Below are 21,500 nucleotides of genomic sequence, written 5' to 3'. Positions count from 1 at the left end.
CCTGCGGAGAAGGACTTGGGGGTGTTGGTCAATGAGAAAATGAACATGAGCCAGCTTCAGTGTGTGCTTGCAGCCCAGAAAGCCAACCGTATCCTGGGCTGCATTAAAAGGAACATGACCAGCAGGTTGAAGGAGGTGATCCTGCCCCTCTACTCTGCTCTTGTGAGACCTCACCTGGAGTATTGTGTGCAGTTCTGGTGTCCTCAACATAAAAAGGACATGGAACTGTTGGAACAAGTCCAGAGAAGGGCCACGAGGATGATCAGGGGACTGGAGCACCTCCCGTATGAAGACAGGCTGAGAAAGTTGGGGCTGTTCAGCCTGGAGAAGAGAAGGCTGCGTGGAGACCTCATAGCAGCCTTCCAGTATCTGAAGGGGGCCTATAGGGATGCTGGAGAGGGACTCTTCATTAGAGACTGTAGTGACAGGACAAGGGGTAACAGGTTAAAACTTAAACAGGGGAAGTTTAGGTTGGATATAAGAAGGAAATTCTTTCCTGTTAGGGTGGTGAGGCACTGGAATGGGTTGCCCAGGGAGGTTGTGATTGCGCCATCCATGGCAGTGTTCAAGACCAGGTTGGATGAGGCCTTGGGTGATATGGTTTAGCGTAAGGTGTCCCTGCCCCTGGCAGGGGGGTTGGAACTAGATGATCTTAAGGTCCTTTCCAACCCTAACTATTCTATGATTCTATGATTCTAACATGTAGAGTGGGGCTTTTCTGATACCAGCTGTATTGACTGCTTTCAAATTAATGCCCATAAAACTTACATGTAAATCAGTTGCTCAGAAATCACCACAGCTTATAAAATACACAGCTATACTGTGAAAAAAAGTGATTCTCTTTAAAAGTACGCAAGTTTTAAGCGTGAGGATTGTTGTGTGAGGCTTTTGTATTTGCTGAGTGATGGTACAAACACAAATAATTTTTAAAAACAAAACCATTTGTCTCCAAAGCTTTCCTTAGTCATCCAGAATTCCAATTTTATCACTGTAGAATAGATTCCAAAAGCAAACATCTGCCAAAAAATAGTTATTAAACGAATACATGATTTAATGCCAAACAGCATAAAGAAACGTACTTGCCATGTGTGGGCTTTCCAGTTGACAACATTTATTTTGGGCTCCATGAGCTGGATGCTAGGAAGGTCTACGATCCTTTTAGAAGGACTATTTGAGGATGAAGCTTTCCTTTGCTCTTACTCAAAGACAGCCTAAACTAATATTCAGTTGGTCTTTTTTCTACAATTGTGGGTTTAAGAAATGCAGGGAGGGTCATTCAGAACATTCAAAAATTATTGCTCTGGAATTTTGTCCTACTTTGTAACTACAACTTCTCACATGTTGACTCTTGACATAATAGCAAGAATTTTGGATATCTGCAGAATCAACTCAAGTGAGGCATAAACCCTTTTATGCTTTTCATATGAAGTCCTTAATCTTGCAGTGAAAATACACTCACTGGCAATATATGCACTAATTTTTCTTTATTTGCAATTGCATACACTTTTTTCCTCCCAAAGTCTGTCTCTGTTTTTATATATATCTTTTTTGCCAAAACTCACCCTCTCAAATAATATTCCTAAAATCCTGTTCCACAGTTGGCTAGCAAGCTAGTCAAGAATAGACATAACTGTCAATAATATTTCTTACTTCTAGTCTTCTTCTTAATTACAGTTTATTTTGAGTTCAGCTTCAAACCATGAGAAATAATGTCCTTCGTCTACCAGATGAGAGGGAAGAGTGAAACACCCAGGGTCTTTCTTGATGTTTACCAACTAAAAATGACTTAACTGTGATTAACAGCATGTTTGGTGAGGCTACTACTGGGTAGTTATTGGGCACACCTCTTGTAATCTAGAGGTGCTTTTTATCTTATTTTTAAATCAGGATTCAAGTCCTAATGGATGAATTTGAAAGACTGCCTGATTCGTGTGGTATAGAATGATGGCAAAGACTCAATGTATTTGGTAACAGAACGAGAACCTTTAAACCTTCCCACCGCTCCCTAAAAGTGGGATTAGACAAAGTCACTGCGAAATGTGATCCAAAGTGTAGCTGAGGGGTAACTCGGAGCTACTGTCCTCCCTTTGGCTCCAGCTGGTGAAACACTGACACTTAAAATTGTTCATTTCTTTAACTTCATCTTCTCCTAATGCTCTTTAGGAACCAGTATCATAATGACTAAATAAAAACACTTAGCTTTTTTCCCCACTAAACTGATGCAGCTAACATCATATGTGTGTGTGTGTGTGTGTGTATATACACACATATATGCATATATATGCATATATGTGTGCATATATATGCATGTATGTGTATGTGTATATATATACACATATATATAAAAGAAGGGTCAGAAAAACTAGTACTAAATGAGAGGGAACTGGAGGCTCCTAGAGGAAACAAACACTTCAGCACTATTCTATTATCTTCCCTTGTATTTCATTCTTGGAATCAGACAGTAGGTTCTGGGGGGAAAATAAAACTTACTCTATTGTAAAAGGCCAGAGAATGCACATGACTGACTGAGTGTTTTGATAAGGTTATACAGGGAAACAGTAGTCAAATGTCTTAAAGCTTCAGTGCCATTTTTTCGAGTACAAAAGGTGAAGGGTTCCTCTCCCAGCCTTTTCAATAGGAATAGCCTGGTCATTTTTTTACTTGAGTGTTGATCTGTATTTACAAGCCTCTCTGCAATATATTAAAAGAAAGGATATTCTCAGCTACAGAGTCTTGAAAACAGGGAAGAAATGTTCAGTTGTGAGGCCAGCCAATACTTAGCTGAGACGAATTCTTTAGTCTTACTGAACTTAGTAAGGGTAACCAAGGCTACTTACATTATGTGGAGATTTGTTGTCTGAAGAGAAGACATTGCTGCAATAGATCAAAATGGGCCTACATACATACCAATTTTGGTGTGATTTTCTGGAGCATGGTAAAATTACCTGAATCCACTACTGCTATAAAGCAGCCTTGCTAGGAATATTAAATCTGGGTTAAGTAGATACTGTTTTCTTAGCTTACATTTTACCATAGTTCTGTTCACGAGAGCTCTCCTCTGTAAATAAAAACAAAGGTTTTGTTTGCAGGGCCCTCTGTCACTCAGCCTGACTTCTTTTTTCCTCCAACTTTATTCAAGAGCAATAAATCATAGTTATTAAAAAAGTCACCTTGTTTCTAAACTGGAATTACTAATCCTCAATGCAATCTTGAACTCCCAGCTGCTTCCTCAGACCATTCTCATTTTTATTCTTTCTTTCTGCTTGTAAAAAGATAGTGCTCAGGTGGCAAAAAAAAAGCTTTGTAATTGACTTCCCATTGTTAAGGGCCACCTTTCTCACATGCTTTTGTCCAGCAGATTACAATAGTCTTTTTATGGAAACTCCAAGTAAAACCACATAGAATTCTCTCTGTGAGATGGTAAGCTCATGGTTTACCATGAGCAAGGTCCAAGGAGGACTAAAAACAGTTTCAGAAACTATTCAGCTAGCAGCCACAGCTGGGACTCTGGATGAAGGGATTTTAGGCAGGAGCCTTACTGGAGGTTTTTTAAGAATGCCACAGAGTAAATTTATAATTTTTGAGGGTAGATTTTTCAAAATCACTACTGAATCCATCCCACATATACTATAAATTCATAAAAGTTCTATTTTAAAATCACTATTCCCCCCTGCTGCAGCTTCTCTTTGATAACTATAGTTCACTGACTACAAATTCCATCAACCCAAATTCAGAAAGCGTGTAAGTATAGACTGGAATATTACATCACTGGATTAGCAAGCAGAGAAACAAATTGCTGTCTGTAGGTGCAGTGAAGTAGCTCTGGTTTCTCTCTCTTAATCCTAGAATCACAGAATAGTTAGGGTTGGAAAGGACCTTAAGATCATCCAGTTTCAACCCCCCTGCCAGGGGCAGGGACACCTTACGCTAAACCATATCACCCAAGGCCTCATCCAACGTGGTCTTGAACACTTCCAGGGATGGAGCATTCACAGCCTCCCTGGGCAACCCATTCCAGTGCCTCACCACCCTAACAGGAAAGAATTTCCTTCTTGTATCCAACCTAAACTTCCCCTGTTTAAGTTTGAACCCGTTACCCCTTGTCCTGTCACTACAGTCCCTAATGAAGAGTCCCTCCCCAGCATCCCTATAGGCCCCCTTCAGATACTGGAAGGCTGCTATGAGGTCTCCACGCAGCCTTCTCTTCTCCAGGCTGAACAGCCCCAACTTTCTCAGCCTGTCTTCATACAGGAGGTGCTCCAGTCCCCTGATCATCCTCACGGCCCTTCTCTGGACTTGTTCCAACAGTTCCATGTCCTTTTTATGTTGAGGACACCAGAACTGCACACAATACTCCAGCTGAGGTCTCACAAGAGCAGAGGGGCAGGATCACCTCCTTCGACCTGCTGGTCACGCTCCTTTTAATGCAGCCCAGGATACGGTTGGCTTTCTGGGCTGCAAGCGCACACTGCCAGCCCATGTTCATTTTCTCATCAACCAACACCCCCAAGTCCTTCTCCGCAGGGCTGCTCTGAATCTCTTCTCTGCCCAACCTGTAGCTGTGCCTGGGATTGCTCCCACCCAGGTGTAGGACCTTGCACTTGTCATGGTTAAACCTCATGAGGTTGGCATCAGCCCACCTCACAAGTGTGTCAAGGTCCCTCTGGATGGCATTCCTTCCCTCCAGCGTATCAACCGAACCACACAGCTTGGTGTCATCAGCAAACTTGCTGAGGGCGCACTCAATCCCACTGTCCATGTCACTGACAAAGATGTTGAACAAGACCGGTCCCAACACCGATCCCTGAGGGACACATCCTCCTGGGTGAATCGAATATTACGGGGCCCAGGGGCACCAGGAATACTCAATTGCAGCAGAGGTCTGTGTGCCACAGACCCACACCATCATCCAGCTCTGCCATAAGCAACATCTTACAGTTTTTGTAACATTTTTCTCATGATGCTGTGTTTGTATTATTTTCAAATTCTCCATTCAACTTTTATCTTCCTTTTATTTCTCCCCTGGGATTTTCTACTTTTATTTCTTATCCTAATGATGTCTGTCTTATTCTTGTCCACTTGTTTGCCTTCAAGAATGCTGCTTAAATCTTGCTGCAATGATGGCAACTGAGTGCTTTGCAAGACTGTCTGCACTGGAGTCTTGTTCAGTACTTGACAGTCTAGAAGCTTATACAAAAAACATACTGCCCTTCAGTTTCATTTTGGTCTCAGGCTTGAGGCACATCACACTATAAGACAGTGAAGATGTCTCAACTGAGTTTTGAATTGCAGCAATAAATCTGCTGCATTACAGTTTGTATAACTCTTACAGTAAATTAGGGTTTTCCTTAAATATTAGCATTATACTGCAGATCACCAGCAGACAGAAGTCATAATTAAGATTTTCACTTTAATATTTACTTGACAGAATCTCTGATCACATACTAAGTCACCTGAATTTTTCCACAAAGTGTCATTGATATTAAATTGCGGTGGGTTTTTTTCTTTCTCAGCCCCATCAGCTTCTTCGGGATCCCTGAGAGATTTCTACTGGCTTGAACAACACATGCATTATTACCCAGATAGAGGAATTTCACTGATATCCACCAGGAATCTCTGACTTTCCTTCAGTCACTGTCCCCTCTGCCAATAGCATGTAACATTACACGTACACATTTGCATGTGCAAATACACACACAGACATGAGCATCTGCTGTGTTGGGTAATATAAGCCTGCACATCTTCAGATCCCATGTCTCTGAAAATGACCCTCAAAAAGTAGGTTAAGCCCATCCCTGTTTCTATATATAAACTGTTTGTTTAATTGGTGGCCTGCACCAAGAATAAATAATGAGGTAACTCTGAAGATCATTCCCAGAACAGTCAGCTGGGATTGCCTCTGCAAGCCAGAGCTGTCCCCTCACCTTTGTTGTGCTGTTTGGTGGCTTTGGGTTGGGTTTTTTAATGGTTTCGTTGTCTGAAGGTGAACAGCTTTTATCCAACTGCAACTATAGGATCAGCACAATATTTCACATATAAAGCATCCTGCATGTAAGTGAGGTTCTGGAGTGTTTTTTTACTGATTGTGAAATTGTTTAAAGTTCAAATCCTAAACTTGGGTCACAGATTCTAACCAGATTGGAGATGACGTTCCTTCCATGCAAAAAAAGGAAAAAAAAAAAAAGCAAAAAAAAAGCTTTTAAGCACTCTTGGTCAACCAGGGAATACTGCCACCAGATGTTTTTTAAGGTGTCCTATTTACCTTAAGTAACAACAGTTTAAACTAGGAACTTAACTACAAATTCTATCTCAGAAGAAAAGGTCTTAAAAGACTTAAACAGATACAGTAATTCATTTTTCAACTATTTTTTAACTCTTTAGCTGAAAGAGGTTATAAAGTTTTGATAATAAAAAAAAATACCTCCTGTTTTGCTCCTGTTATATTTTGCTTTGTTTCTTCTGATGTAGCAGAAGTACACATGGCTCCCCTGCATCTTGGTCTGTGCACTAACAAATAGGTAAGGTAAAAAGTAGCATGCAAAGTCCAGAGATAAGTAAAATTACTGCGGGCAACAGAGTAGACTTGCTCAGAGGCTTGCTGGTGATTTCTTATATTAATACAGGAATTGTCTTTTTTAATGACTATGGACATCAGTAGAACTCATGTAACTTGACTTCAGTTGTGGCAGAAAGAATACAACCTCTAGTCAAATAGCAAACAGACCACATGAGGAAAGTACCGTGCCTACTTGATAAATTAGGAAATTAAGAGCCTAATTCTTGGTGATGTATTTACTTTATCTCACCAACAGGGAGACAGAAAAAGCAAAGGGATATGCCCAAGGTGATACAGCAGGTCTATGATGAGGATTGAAACTAGCCACTGACTCATAGATCCATTTATACCTTGAAAGTTTTATCTTTTGCATCCCTCCATATGCTGTTGCTCTTCTGAGATGCTGTTATTACCAGTTTAAGGTAAAAGTCCTAATTTCAGTAAGTGTCTAGTGACACTGAGTAGCATACACTGAAGTTTCCCTGGATTCCTAGGACTGATGCATCAATTCACCCTAAGCCAAGCTCAGCCACATGCAGAAATGTTCTGCCATCTCCACTACAGCTTTGGGACTCAACATGACACCTATCCAATGGTGCTGACTCACCAATGAAACCTTTCTAAAACCCAGCTTCATCTTACCATCTGGGTTGTCTCTAACTACCCTGTAGAGAGGAAAGCTGGGGACTGAGTGGCAGCATGGAGTTAAGAACCAAGAAGTTACTGCTTTGCTGCCAGACATTTTCAGTTCCAGTCCGTGTTCAAAGAGTAGGTTTCAAGTAGTCCAGATCACTCAGTTCAGGCTGGCAGGCAGGCTCCAGCTCAGACCTAGAAAATCTGAATTTCTAAGCAACCATAATTAGGTTGACCCTTATTGTTAAGGTTATGCTGCTTAAACCAGGAGATTCCAAAACAGGATCAGGGCCAAATCGCTTATCATCTGTTTCTATTTAGCTAAAAGGTTCGTGTGGACTTAATTTGCTAGTGTGTGTTAAGAAATAATGACTAAGTAGAAAGGATTATGAACACGTTTGGCCTAGAGAGGAAGAGAAAATGCAGCCATCACTTCAATTTCGAAATGTCTTATTTCATCATAAGCTTAACTTTCAAAGCTGACATGGGGATTTTGATACATAAGGCCTCATTCTCAACTAATTACATCTTAACATCAATTTGAAGCTTGAATTAGCAGCTATGTGATGTTTCTTTTTTTTTTTTTCAGATGTGTGTAGATGCCAAATGGCGGATCTAGACTTCTTATAACCACTGTATAAAATAGATTGTTATACAAATGAGAACTCTGTAATCAACTTGCGCTAAGGGAGATGAGGAACTGGGGGAAAGAAATGGTTATGCAACCCAGGAAAGAGGAGGAGAAAGGGGAGACTCTTCAGCAGAGGAAACCTGTGTCCTATCCCCTCTTCTTACATTAACACTTTGCCTGTATCTCCTTGCATTTGAGAACATGCAAAAAGCTATGCTTTTTAGGAGTCAAAAGCCTTTCTTCAAATGCAGACAAATACTGCATGCAGCAGGCTACTTCATACCAACTGTAAAAAAAAAATAAAATAAATAAAGACAGAGGAAAATAAATTCAATTGCCAGTAAAAGAGATTAGGAAATAAGGTAAACACTAAATTAGATATACAATTATTTACAAATCAGTAGCTTAGATTCTATCTCTATTTCATTTTATGAGAGTGCATTATAAGAGTAATTGACCTAAGAAGAATTAGTATTTCCCAGGTCTTTTTCATTGTTTGTAACTGTGTTTATAAACTGTGCTCTGCCTTTCATAGAATCACAGAATCATAGAATAGTTAGGGTTGAAAAGGACCTTAAGATCATCTAGTTCCAACCCCCTCTGCCATTGGCAGGACACCACACACTAAACAATGTCACCCAAGGCTCTGGCCAACCTGGTTTTGAACACTGCCAGGGATGGAGCATTCACAACCTCCCTGGGCAACCCATTCCAGTGCCTCAGCACCCTAACAGGAAAGTAGTTCTTCCTTTATCTAACCTAAACTTCCTCTGTTTAAGTTTGAACCCACTACCCCTTGCCCTATCACTACAGTCCCTAATGAAGAGTCCCTCCCCAGCATCCCTATAGTTCCCCTTCAGATACTGGAAGGCTGCTATGAGGTCTCCACGCAGCCTTCTCTTCTCCAGGCTGAACAGCCCCAACTTCCTCAGCCTGTCTTCATACGGGAGGTGCTCCAGTCCCCTGATCATCCTCGTGGCCCTTCTCTGGACTTGTTCCAACAGTTCCATATCCTTTTTATGTTGAGGACACCAGAACTGCACACAGTACTCCAGGTGAGGTCTCAGAAGCTATCTATTATCTTTTCAAGCTATCTGTTAACATGGGGAGAGTATAAAATTCTTGCTAACACTGAAGGATTTCCCAAAGATACCAAAAATTAATTCATTCATATTGAAATAGCATTCAAATATCTAAATAGTTTCCTAACAAAGTATATGCTGGGACTTTTTGTACCCATTAGTTGCATCAAGTAATATCACTCTGCAACATACTCATATATCAGACTACTTGCTTATCAAGACTATCCCAGTTTTTATAACTAGAAATCAGCTTTAGTTCCCAATTACTGCTATGCCAAAGAGGTCCAAAATTCTTAACATGGGCATGCACAATTCCCAAAAGAAGAACTTGGGCTTTTTTAAATCACTGGAACCAATATTTGATCATGAATAGCTCACAACACTATACAATACTGTATCTCCACACCACAGGCAGTTCAGAAAGTGTGCCAGGTATAATTTGGTGGTGCCTGGGAATACACCGTCTTCCCTATGCATCCACTTCTCTGTCCAGTGTCGGAGAAACAGTACCAGGCAAGTCAAATCCCTGGTCCTTTGCAGCAGGTTATTCATAAGTACATTGATTATAAAGTCATCATCAACTTCCGTAACTCTACTTTTCTTCCTGAATCTCATAAAATGGAATCATGTAGCAGATACTGAGTAACCTGGTCTAGTGGAGGGTGTCCCTGCCCTTGGAAGAACTGGATGAGCTTTAAGGTCCCTTCCAATCTAAACCAGTTCAGGATTCTATGATAGATGTACAGATTGCATTTCTTCCTAACTGCACTTTTTGGCAACTCTGTGAAGCAGACACTCATTGTCTCTGCTATGTGAGGTTATGATGTGACTTAACACAATAAAACAATATATATCTGTGCTTCACAGCGCACTCCTTCAGAAATTTCTAACATTCTTAACTTTCATTAGTTCCTATTTACATATTCCTAAACACCATTCTACTATCTTTATTAAAAGGATTACCCTCTATGCTCGTTTACATGGATTTATATGCAACTGAGGCATACAACAAGGGAGATAGATAGTAACTTCTAGGCTTTGAAAACTGAAGTCTTTAAACATACTTTCATCAAGTAAGAAGCATGATCAATATATGGTAACTGTCTTTACCAAAAAAACTTCCTACAATCTGCTGTTCTACTCCTAAGCAGTATCTTGGCTAATTCATGCTGAACTTTCTTAGCTCATCAGGCAGAGCAAACCAGTACCCCTACTTGAAGGAGCTTTGCTTTAGGGCCAAGAAGAAACAAAGCAGAATGTAACTTTTCTAAATAACTCCTATGCTACACTGTGTCAAATGTACATTTTAAAAGTTGACATTCAGCCAGTGAGGAGTACAAACACCCTATCAAAGACTTCCGACCATTTTTAAGGCAAGATTTCGTCTGGTGGCAGATACATAAATCTAACACTACTCACCAGTTTATAATACAGTATTTATACTTCCACCCTGTGCATGCTGAATGATGGCAGTGGCAGGTGAATCAAAAAGAAACTTTACAGCTTCCCAAATGCTACAATCTGAGAATATTTCATTAGTGATATTTATAAAATATCTCTAAATCAAACTGAGGAACAAAAGCATCCCTAAACTCTTTGCAGGGACAAAAAAAAAAAAAGGCAAACCTCTCCCTCCTCCTCTCCCTCCTCGCCCCCCCCCCCCCCATAAAAAATGTGTTGGTGAACTAGAGATGAGAAGCTGCAGAGAAGTTAACAGGACGGATGGATGGTGAATAGCGCTGTTGAGACAGAAGTGTGTGCTTAATACAACCCTTTACAGAAACTGCAGCCTGTAGCGTCCTGGCATCCTTCCTAGGACACCTTTTTGTCTGTCCTATTCCATACAGATCAGTACACATTACGTAGAGCATAGTGGTACAGAGAACTGAAGAAGCCTGAGCTAGGGCTGTGCAGCTGAATCACAGCTGCATCAGTGTGCGTATGATAACAAAACTGGGTTACACGACTAAGCCAGTCACACAGTCCCAAAAACAGGGACATGAAAAGGATGGTGCTTAAAAGGTAGGATGAACATGAATAATTAATTTTCAACGAGTGCAAAATGATGTGATCACCCTCAGATTTCCCCCATCTGTTGCTAAGCAGCATTCTTTAGTCACAAGCTTTGACTTACAAAATGAACAGCAGCCTCCGCACATTTTGCTATTTTTACATTTAAAATTGTTCTTTTGCCAAGCTTTCATTATATTTCAAAATGCTCTAGAACAAAACCAAATGAGCACCGAGATACCTGCATCCCTTGGGAAAAGACCTTAGTTACTACCTGGGACAACAGCTCACAGACTCTCCAGTCTCCAAAAAGGAATGGAGAGAGCCTCCACCTCCTAAGTACCAAAGCAAGTGCTCATATGCCTCTCAGGCCTGAGCTCTACATGAGAAATTGAACTTGCATCATGGAAAAGACAAGAGTACCATACATATGGGTTTGTATATTCATCAGTTTCAAACTGTATAAACAAAATCCCAGAACTTTTCCTGTGGTGGTGGTAAATTCATTGTATTAATTCTTTCAATCTGTACTAACGATGTTGTTCAATGATCAGGCCCTGTTCAATGCTCTGGGCATTCTGACAAAATGAAATCAACTACCTCTCTGTGTGAGAAATTCTCTCTCATTTAATTAGAAGTAAAGGGCTGGCTGCCAATGTTCCAAAACTAATGTCAAACATCCCCACTTCAAGCACCCTCTCTTCAAAGGCCTCGATGCACTACCAGGGAGTTCAGAAATCCTTGCTCTTGAAGGCCAAGAGAAGCAATTGACAAAGAGTTCAGAATCTCTCACCAACCCTGGGCTACTAATAACCCACACTTAGCTCCCATGTGTCTGCAGTTTAAACACACTACACTAGTAAACAAAATGAGTAATCATTCTAAAGTGTGAACTGACCATCAGCTCTTTTCTGATATTCATGACATGAACAAATCGTCAAGTAGAATAACATTGGTGGTCCTGCGGTGTACGTGGCCCAGAGCAGAAGATGCCTCCCAAGGAGAGAAAAGACATATTCAATAGTTACAGCAAGTTTTTTCCTACATTTCTATGGGAAAGGCAGAAGGTTTTTAGGTTAGCTAAACTGGCAGCAAGGTGTTAAATTAGACTTTTTCCTTCCTCATCTCTCTACTGGGTAGCAGTAAGAGAGACTATAGCCACCATCACCCGGGCTTCTTTTTTAGTGTTTTGGGTGTTTTTTTCCCACTGGCAAATGAATGACCAGAGATTTTGGAGTCCGCTGCCAAACCACAGAATGTATAGTCAGCTCTCTAGAAAAACATTTCCCAAAGGGATATCCTGAAAGCTTCCCAAGTCTCCCTGCCTAACTGTAGCAGCCTTTAGTGAGCTAACAACTGCTTCTCATACAGCCACTGGCCCAAATCCACACATTAGTGTATGTCTTTTTGTGTCCTTCCAGATCCCTCAGCACTCAGAGAAGCATCAACTCCACCTGGCCCCATCACCTTGTTATACCCCAAACTCTGTGCAGCTGCCTTGTTCTGCTGCTGCTTGGGTTATCACTGTTTTGGCAAGGAGTACTGCCCCTTGAAGAAGATTTGTGTTTCGTATACAGTAATGTATCAGTAAAATAGCTTTAACAAGCTGGACATTTATATTCACCTCCTGCCTGGGAATACCTACACTTTACACCTACGCAAGGCTATGTCCCAAGACAAATTTTTTGCAGTAGCAAGAATCAAGTGCCTTTTTCTCCCTTTTTTTTGGTATACCTGGAAGAAAGAGAAAGTCTTTCTTTTCTTTCTTTTTTTTTTTTTAATTTTTGTTCACTTATTTTTTCCCCACCAACTGCTGAGTAAAAGGACAGGAAGCAGGCAACATATCCTGCAGCCTACTGGTAGGTAGAATCCTATTGCCAACTCAATTTTATCCCCATGAGCCTCCAATTTGTGCAAAACTTCAGGACCATGTCTGCGACATGAAAGAACAGCAGTCTCTGGCATGCTTCCTCTTGCTTAAAGGAACAGGCAGATGAGAACAGAGGCATGAGGAGGCAGCAGGGATGGAATACACACATGTTAAAAGGTGGGGCTGCACATACACAAGAGGAAGAACAGAGAAAAAAGTCTAATGCAGGCAAAATGGGCTGATACAGGGGGATGCAGGTAGCTCATAGGAAGAAACAGCCAAAAAAAAAAAAAAGGAAGCTACTAGGAGGATTAAAGAAAAGAACTGGCAGAACTGGATACACCCAGACTACGTGTACAGCTGGCAGATTGCAGTGAACTGTTTCTCTTGAGCCATACTCCTGGTTTCTGTTTTTTTAGGACATAACAAGTAACATTTATAGAGCAAATAAAAAAGTTCAAAAAAACACAATTTGCTGGCTGGTTTGTTTGCTCTTTAATCTAGATAAAGTAAAAACATAGGTTCTAGGTTTTAAATTCTAGCATCATTAAACATTCAACCATCAAACATAAATGAAAGCACAGAATTTAAACACCATTAATAAATACCTATTTCTTGTGTCAGACTATTCAAGGTTTAGTGCAAGACTGAATTTACAATTAATATAAGTGCTGTTTATTAGTGGTACAATCTAATGTAGCAAAAGCCAATATTACTGAGTTTTAATTATCTTGTGAGATGTAACCCTAACTTTAATACTGTTTTCTTTTATGAGAAGCCACTGATGGCCTCCAGTGAGCTTCATTCAATAAGGTCAGCTTGACTACAGTTGGCAATGGAGACTAAAGCTGTTTGCAGGATCACTGCTTCCAGACATCGAGTCCCCCAGTGTATAGTGTATAATCACTGGACTAAAATCATTGCAAGTTTCTCTAGAGAATACAGAAAAAATTGTGGCAGAGATAAGGTCAGCCTACTGTTTCTGCAACACAGCTGTTTCAAATTAATAATGGCTTAGATACTTATTTAACCTACTCCTTTGACCAGTTCTTCGGTGGGAGGGTTTTGTGCTTTTTGTTTTGTTTTGTTCTTAGCTATGATGCTGATAAATGCTGTCTTTTTCCATTTCCTTGGCATACAGAAATAAGAACTGGTAGCGTGGTTTACACAAAAAGTCCATCTAGATCAGCATCCTCCAAGAGTAGCCATCCAGGGACACTTCACATAAACATTCCCATCCTCTGTTTCTTATAGAACTTAAGGAGTTGCTGGTCTGTGAAAGAATCACCCCTTTTTAACTATGTTGCCATTCTGTAAGAGTCTTTGTAACATGACTGTTAAAAGCTTATTCAGATCCAAATAACACAGTAACAACAAACCAGCTTGTCCACTTCTCCCTCAGTTATTTGAAATAATTCGGAAATACCTCTGGAGAAAGCTCTTTGGAGAATGGAGTCATTTTTACCTTGCAGAGCATGTTTTGTCCATCTCCATCTTATTTTGATCTCACACCTTTAAGGAATGTATTGGAATATAATAATTACTATGACACTAACAGAAGCCATAGCACTCATCCTAGTTTCAAAATAACCGGCTCAATTGTAAGCTACCTGTAGTACTGTTCTGTAATCCTGCAAAGTACATGGCAAAACTGTGAAATTCACTCAATGACTTCTACCAAGAAATTAAATATCTACCATCAAATACATAGATGACACTTGGCTTTGGGAGATGAGGCTAATAATTGAATTTATTTTTCTGCAGGTACTCCCAATCTTCGAGGCTATAACCTGATTAAACTGATGAAAGAGCACAGATGATAGATATTTGCAAAAGTTAACATATCCCCTACTTAAGGACCTATTCAAAGAAATAGGGATTTATCTCGTTCGTAAGTGAAAATAATATTAGTAGAATGTGACTAGAAAGTTTCCTCTATATCTTCCTTTTCCCTCTAGCTTGGATGTGATCAAAATATTCTAACAAGCAATTTCTGCAGTCATATCCTGTATTTGAACTTCTGTTGAGCTTCAGTGTTAATTGTTCCTTTGGGGACTATGGATACTCCATAGGTATGCTGGGAAAACTGGAAATACATTCTGACAAAAATACCTGGAGCAATGAATAAGTATTATAAAATGCTTTTCTCAGCATTTGAATTCTAGTAATGTGTAATTAAACCTCTTAAAGGTTAATCATTCAATAACATTCATGTTGAGCAAAAAAACCTCATACCCTATGTACTAATCGCAACCTGAACAGGAAAAAAAAACCAAAGTGCTTCACTGGTACTCCAGGGTAAAGACAGATCTACAGAAATCCTCTGAAATGCTTCATTTGTAATCTTGTGCAGAAGTTGATTTTATGTATACAAACATACTATCTTCAGTGCTTCAATGAAGGTATATTTCCAAAACGTTATAAAGCATTAAGCTTTAAAACTTAAATTATTAATTTTTATTATAATGGTTTTTATAATTTACAATTTATAATTATTATTAATGATGCTTTAAGACATTCTTATGCCTATAAATAACAAAAACTATATTAAAATTCTTATCTTTAATGTAATTCATTTACATGGCATTTCTGTAGAGAGGTGTAGCTGTACGATACACTTCATCTGAGTAGGTGCTAAGCTTATCTCTGAAACAGCATAAATTTGTCCGTTTTAAACTAAGTGCTTCAGTTATTTGTGTTGGCAGATACAGGGTTCAAGCGCTTTCTTGAGAATGATGTTCCAAATGAATGTCACAATGCCTGAAGATGAGGGCCATGAAAAAATACTACTTGAAAATGTACACTGACATTGTTTTTAAATTCTTCACTAGAGTTTACACAGAATGTGGGTTTATTGAGTGGTGTATATGAATTTTCTACCCAGAAGGCTAGTGTGATTCTTGTATACAGTTACTAAATATTTATATACCAGAAAGAGAAAGACTAGAAGACCTGCAGAATACAGGCACTGTAAGACAATCTTTCTATAAACAACAGTAGCAAGTTAATAGTCAATAAAATGATAAACAGTGAATTAGATGCACTGACTATTGCATTACCAGCAGTGACATTCCATATTCACCTGAAGCTATATATACAGGCAGCAGTGACAGCCAGATATTCTTAACAGTTCTGTGTAACAGTGTCTTCTCCTTATCAACCCATATATAGACTTGTTGGTCTACAAGACACAGAATAAATCCTCCCTTTTCTACTATGTTTGAGAAAAGAACTGATGCAAAGCTTCTTCAAAAAAAAAAACAAATAACTGAGGTGTCATATGCAAGATTTTTACAGGTACATCTGAGACAAGTACACTGATGATTATACTCCTGCTGCTCCAGGATTATACTCCTACTCCACCTGTATTTGATATGACTTTGATGTGTAAAATCACACAAAACTGTATGGGTGAATTTGATAATTCTTGCGCTAATTTAATTACAGAATATTTTATTTTGTTTTAAATAATGATTTGTCTTTATTAGCAAATCTGAAACCACTGTTTAAAACTCTACAACCATCAAATTCTTTATATAAAACCTGTGCTAGAACTGAAAAGCATTTGTAGTTTCTGAATAACTTCTAAAATAAAATTTGGTGTAATTTCATTAAATAAACAATCCCTCCCTCAAATACACAGCTTACAATGGCATAATGAAATACATATTTGTTATAACTCAGAAGTACTTTTTGTTGTGAATTAATTTGGACATTAAAATATTGATATTGTGTCATTGTGTTATGCTTACTTCTACTGCAAGAAAGGGAATATAGAGTTCACTGTTATTCTTGGAGGCAAATGCTGAATGTTCTAGTTGAGCTTTTCAGTACTAAGGAGGAAGTGTTGTACACGTTCATGCCCGAGACAGGAAAGGTGGTGCTCAAAAGACAAGAGCTATTGTGTGGAGCTGGACAACTTCCGTAGAGTGATTTTATGGGAGAAATTGTTTTCAAGTAGCTACTTGCTGCTTTAAACATGTCTTCCTTTCCGCTGGCTGGTATGACCATGTTGGTTTAGAAAGCACAAATACCTTCAAGACATGAGTCTCAACTGTGTTTAACATCAAACTTTTCACACACCTTTGCCACTGATACTATAGAATACTAGAAACCCAGAAAAAAAGTATTCCTTATCTTATGAACCATATCTATACCCTTTTATATCAATTAATTGGCAATGCCTTAATGCGTGCAGCAGTTGAAATCACCAGAATTACCTAGACTTCTTTGTGACGTTGAAGAGACTTTACACCTCTTGTACAATGATCTTGCTTCCCCATATTCTCTACACACTGTAAAGAGGTAATCTGCATTTCTGCATTAACTATGTAACTTCAATTCTTATAAGCAAGATAGAAATATGATTTACATGTTACTATCACCAGAAATCACAGCAAATCTTTTTATGTTTCTGCATTTAAATGTGTTGGCTAACTTAAAAGAAAAAACTAAGGTGAAAAAGCAAATTGAACTTTATCAACATAATCTCTCTGTAGCAAAGGGATGTCTTGCATTTTCAGGAAAACAGAAAACAAATAGTTCTTTCTGAATAGAAACCATTCCAAAAGATTAATACAGCAAATATTCCTGTTAGTCAGTATATTTGAAGGAGAAAAAATAATAACAATTTCTTTGGCATAACTATCTGACATCCCATCTTCAGAACCATTCACACCAAAAAGTCTTTGCTAGAATTTACATTATAAATCTGTTCTCCCCCAGTTACTGTCAGTTTTGTGTGCACTATTGAATTTGTAGGCGAGGACTTTTTTCTTGTTTAATTATTAGTTTTCCTAGAACTCTCTATACCAATCTTTTACTCCCAAAACATTTTAAAATTGGAAAACTTCATAGGAGAGCGTAGCATCAACTATTTAGTGTTTTTGAAGGAGAATATACATGTTCTAGGCATGGACATTGGGATGACTTGATGAAGCCTGCTTGATTTGTCCTTAGGGAATAAATGTGAAAAACAGACATGTAGCTACGTTCAGCTGAATTCATGGTTTTTGTGAAACACAAACATTGCTGAATAAGTCTGTAAACATCTTTAATCAAGCTCTACAGAATTCTGACCACATTAAAAGCATTTGTCCATGCAAAAAGGCCTTGAACTGAAGGTATTCCAATACTGGTTCTACTGTCCAGTTCTTGTTAACTGAATGAGTCTCACCTACTTCTCTGATATGTGCATCTCTTCCTGCTGGTTAACAGCAATAGCTGTTTGGTCTGATGTAATAATTTTTCCTGAATTTAGAGTGTCATTTCTCTCAGTCTGACACAATGATGCTTGGACACAATAAACATCCATTGAATTTGTTATCATTTCTCTGTTTTAGCTTCATAAGTTTCAGGACCTCCTCCAAATAACATAATGGCAAAGCAGGAGCAAAATTTTAGCCTCTGAGCCATTACACAGCTTTGTTCCATTTTCCTGGAAATCTAAAATTTCAGATATACATTGGTTTTATTCAATTTAACATTAACTGTTTTGTAATCCTAATTTGATTACTCATGAAGCTATACATGAAGTACTTATTTGTAGGTGCTCATATTTCTGGTTTTTACAGCAGCCTCGCATCTGAACTGTTTCATTTGAAGGGTGACAGAAGTAAATCTGGAACAAATTACGGGTTTTCATGGTATCTTTACAGTTCATTGCTAAATTTCTGGGTCATTGCTGGGTTTAGTTTTTTTCTCAAATGAGATAAAATCTGATTAGCTAACTGTAATTTAGAGGAATGTAAGAGATATGCACCCTGTTTTAAAATGCAAAACAAGTAATAACCCTTCTAATTCATCTCAATAATTTGAACAAGTAATTCGGTGTTATTATTCTATAATGAAGCATATCAAAATGTCACTTATCATCTTAAAACTGTAAGAAATTAAAACCTGACTTTTCTTAATGCATGTATGTGTTAATAATAATTGGCCTGATGGGGTATACATACAGCATTCGACTAGCTGGGTTATTAGCCCATTTGCTAGTAGAATATTCAGTCCTGGGAGTTCCATGTTGCACAATACATGCAAGAAATTACTGTGTGTGTGTGCGTGATCACATTCTGCTCGCAGAATACATGCATATTTTTTCCAAGCGTTCATCACCAGGCTTCCCAAACCTCTTCTAAGGCATGGGGGCGTTTCCTCCTCGTTGTTTTGATGTTTCATCAAGTTCAGTCACCTCAAACGTTTATAGCTAAGCCTGAAGGGAAAACACACGAGTTACGAGTCCCACCTCGCTTAGGTGTGTTTGCATGGCGGAGGTTTGAAGCCACACCCCGAGTTTTGCCTCGAATTTCCAACTCGTGCGACGGCAGCACCTGAAGGAAAGCTCCGTGGACACACACCCCCCCCGGGCTCACCTCAGAAATTCTCCCTAGCGCAGGGCTGGGCCAGGCCGAGCCGCAGGGTTAGCCCGGCACGGCCACCGGCCAGGTGCGCTCAGAGAAGGTACCTGACAGCGGGCGGCGGTCACCGCCGGGGCCGACAGGGACACGGCGACCGACGGCGGTAGGGCACAACGGGGAGGGTTACCTCAGAAGGGGTCAGAGACCCCCCCAGCCCCAGAGAACAGGCAAGGACAAGGACATCCCCCCGCCCCCAGCTACGAGGGTGCGAATACCCGGATGCAGCCGCCCCGCCCGCGCCTCCCACACGTGTGAGGCGGCCGCAGAGCGCCCGAGCGCGCGGCCTCCCCGCCCCCGCCCGCGGGCCAACCGCCGGGGTGCGCACCCCGCCACCCCCCGCCGAGGGCGGTCCCGGCCGCAGAGCTCGCGAGAGGACATGTCCGCGGCGGCAGCGGGCGATGGTGAGGCAGAGAGAGCGGGAGGGAGCGGGCGGCAGGGTCAGGGGCAGAGTGCGGGTGGACGGTGCCGCCGCTGCTCGGCCGCGATTCCGTGCGGGGTCCGGGGGGTGAGGGGGGAGCCCCGTCACTTGACGAGCGGGTTGGCCGCGAGGCCGCCGCCGCGGCGGGGCCACAGGGCGGTGGGCGGCCCCCTCGAGACAGCGGTGCCCGCCCGGCCTGCGGTGGTCTGCGGGCCCACCCCGCCCGCGAGTGGCCTCCGTGCGCGCTGCCACAGCCATCTTAAGGAGGCTGAAGCGTGTGGGATCGCGCCTCGCCACCCTGGCTCGGCGCCAGCCTCTCGCTGCCGGAACGGGGCAGGGCAGGGTCCCCACAGGGCCGGGTCCTGTGGACGGGCTGAGGGCGGCCGCGTCCCCTCAGCAGGGCCGCTTGGCGGGGGCTGCTCCTGTGGTCCCGGAACCTCTCGCATCCCGTTCGGAGGTCTGCCCGACCTGGCTTCTGCCGAGACCACGCTGACAGACTTACCCCTTCTGTTGCACTGCGGCCGCAGATTTTTATTATTATTACTAGTTCAGTAAGGCACACAAAATGCTGGGAGAGGTACGGGGACCGAGAGTAAAAAGGTGTAACTGCAGGGCCTGGCCTTAAAAATAGGTGCATTGAAATGAAAGCTTTTTCCTTTTCAAAGTAGTGAAGTCGAGACCACTGGCCTTGGTGACCCAGATCACACAACCACAGCTTGTGTTCCCTTACCTGTTAAAAGAGCAGATGCCCTTACACCAGGCTGTTAAAGAGTTTGGTTTGTTACCTATGAAATCCAGAGATTTTAGATGGCGCTTGGTTGGAAAATAAGTGTGTTGTCTGCAGCAGTTGTATGCGCAGATCTGTGGCTCAGGTGCACTTAAATCGACACGTGTGACGCTCTTTGGAGTGGAGGGAGCAAGGCAAAGAGCTGTGCTGCAGTGCCTTTCCTTTGTGCCAGCAAATAAATTTGCCTTCATTCCGTTTGTATGGGGTTTGTACTGGTTTCTAAGTATGCAGTGTAGAAAACTGCTGTTACGCTGTCTCAGTGCAGTTCAGAGAGGTTATACTGGGACTTTATGGCTGCAGCAGGCAGTGTAGCTGAAACACAGGCAACAGGATTAAAAACAAACAAATTTAATCACGAAGTAAATATCAAAAATCTACCTTTTCATGCATATCATACAGGCAGCACCATGAAATCTCATGGCTGTCAATAAATCCAAAAAATTTACACTTCCGTCAGTCACCTTTTAAGAAAAACTCAGCTTACACCATTCTGAGTACAGCATGTTCTAAAGTTCTTGGTTATGGGAAGGCAGTTGTGTTTCTTCCACATACTAGATCTATCCCTTCATAATGGAAAAATGCCCAGGTTTTGAATTAATTGATGTTTTGAAGCCTTCAACAAAGGTGCAGCTGGCATTTCATGAGATTAGTTTCTTAATGTTTGACATTTTATCTAGTTCCTTCCTGAAGTTTTCTTTCCTGTGTAATTAGTTAGGGCAAATTATGATTTTTGTGGTATAAACTTGCATTCAAAGTTCAACAGAGTGCTGTGTGGTAATCACACCAGTTATAAAGAAAATAAAAGCAAAAGCTGAAAGTCCTTAGCACGTTATTGGAAGTGCAGAGCGACTTTACCAGTTTGGCTGTATTTGGAGAAATGTGCCACACTGACCTTGATACAGGGGAATTTTTAAGAGCAGCCATACAGTAACTTGAAAATCACCTTAATATTTACCTTTTTTGATTTACAGGCTTCTATTGAATAAGTTGCTTTTATAAACAAGCTTGAAATGAGGGGCTTAATACACAGATATTCAAATAAATTGAGGGTTTTTATGTGTAAAATGTTCAGTGAATTGTAGCCCATACTTGTTAAC

General features: G+C 40.7%; 1 protein-coding gene and 1 long non-coding RNA gene across 2 annotated transcripts in view; one reads left to right on the top strand and one right to left on the bottom strand.

The window, feature by feature from the left end:
* Positions 1 to 8,036: 8,036 nt before the first annotated feature.
* Positions 8,037 to 19,342, bottom strand: LOC134160135 (uncharacterized). The gene is made up of 3 exons (XR_009963455.1): positions 19,018 to 19,342; positions 10,029 to 10,130; positions 8,037 to 8,106 (listed from the first exon to the last, which is right to left on the bottom strand). It is a non-coding gene; the product is annotated as an uncharacterized LOC134160135 (long non-coding RNA).
* Positions 19,343 to 19,486: 144 nt separating this feature from the next.
* The window catches only part of MRTFB (myocardin related transcription factor B), an 82,940-nt gene continuing 80,926 nt past the window's right edge, over positions 19,487 to 21,500 (top strand). Inside the window, exon 1 of the mRNA XM_062611821.1 lies at positions 19,487 to 19,599. The gene's annotated coding sequence lies outside the window, so the exon portion shown is untranslated. The remainder of the gene's footprint in view (positions 19,600 to 21,500) is intronic.

The sequence above is a fragment of the Pezoporus occidentalis genome, unplaced genomic scaffold (genome assembly GCF_034315485.1).
Source record: "Pezoporus occidentalis ecotype Australia unplaced genomic scaffold, CSIRO_AGI_Poc_V1 ctg158, whole genome shotgun sequence".
In the NCBI taxonomy this organism is placed as follows: domain Eukaryota; kingdom Metazoa; phylum Chordata; class Aves; order Psittaciformes; family Psittacidae; genus Pezoporus; species Pezoporus occidentalis.
Note: the sequence above shows the minus strand (reverse complement) of the source record. Positions and strands in the feature narration are given on the sequence as shown.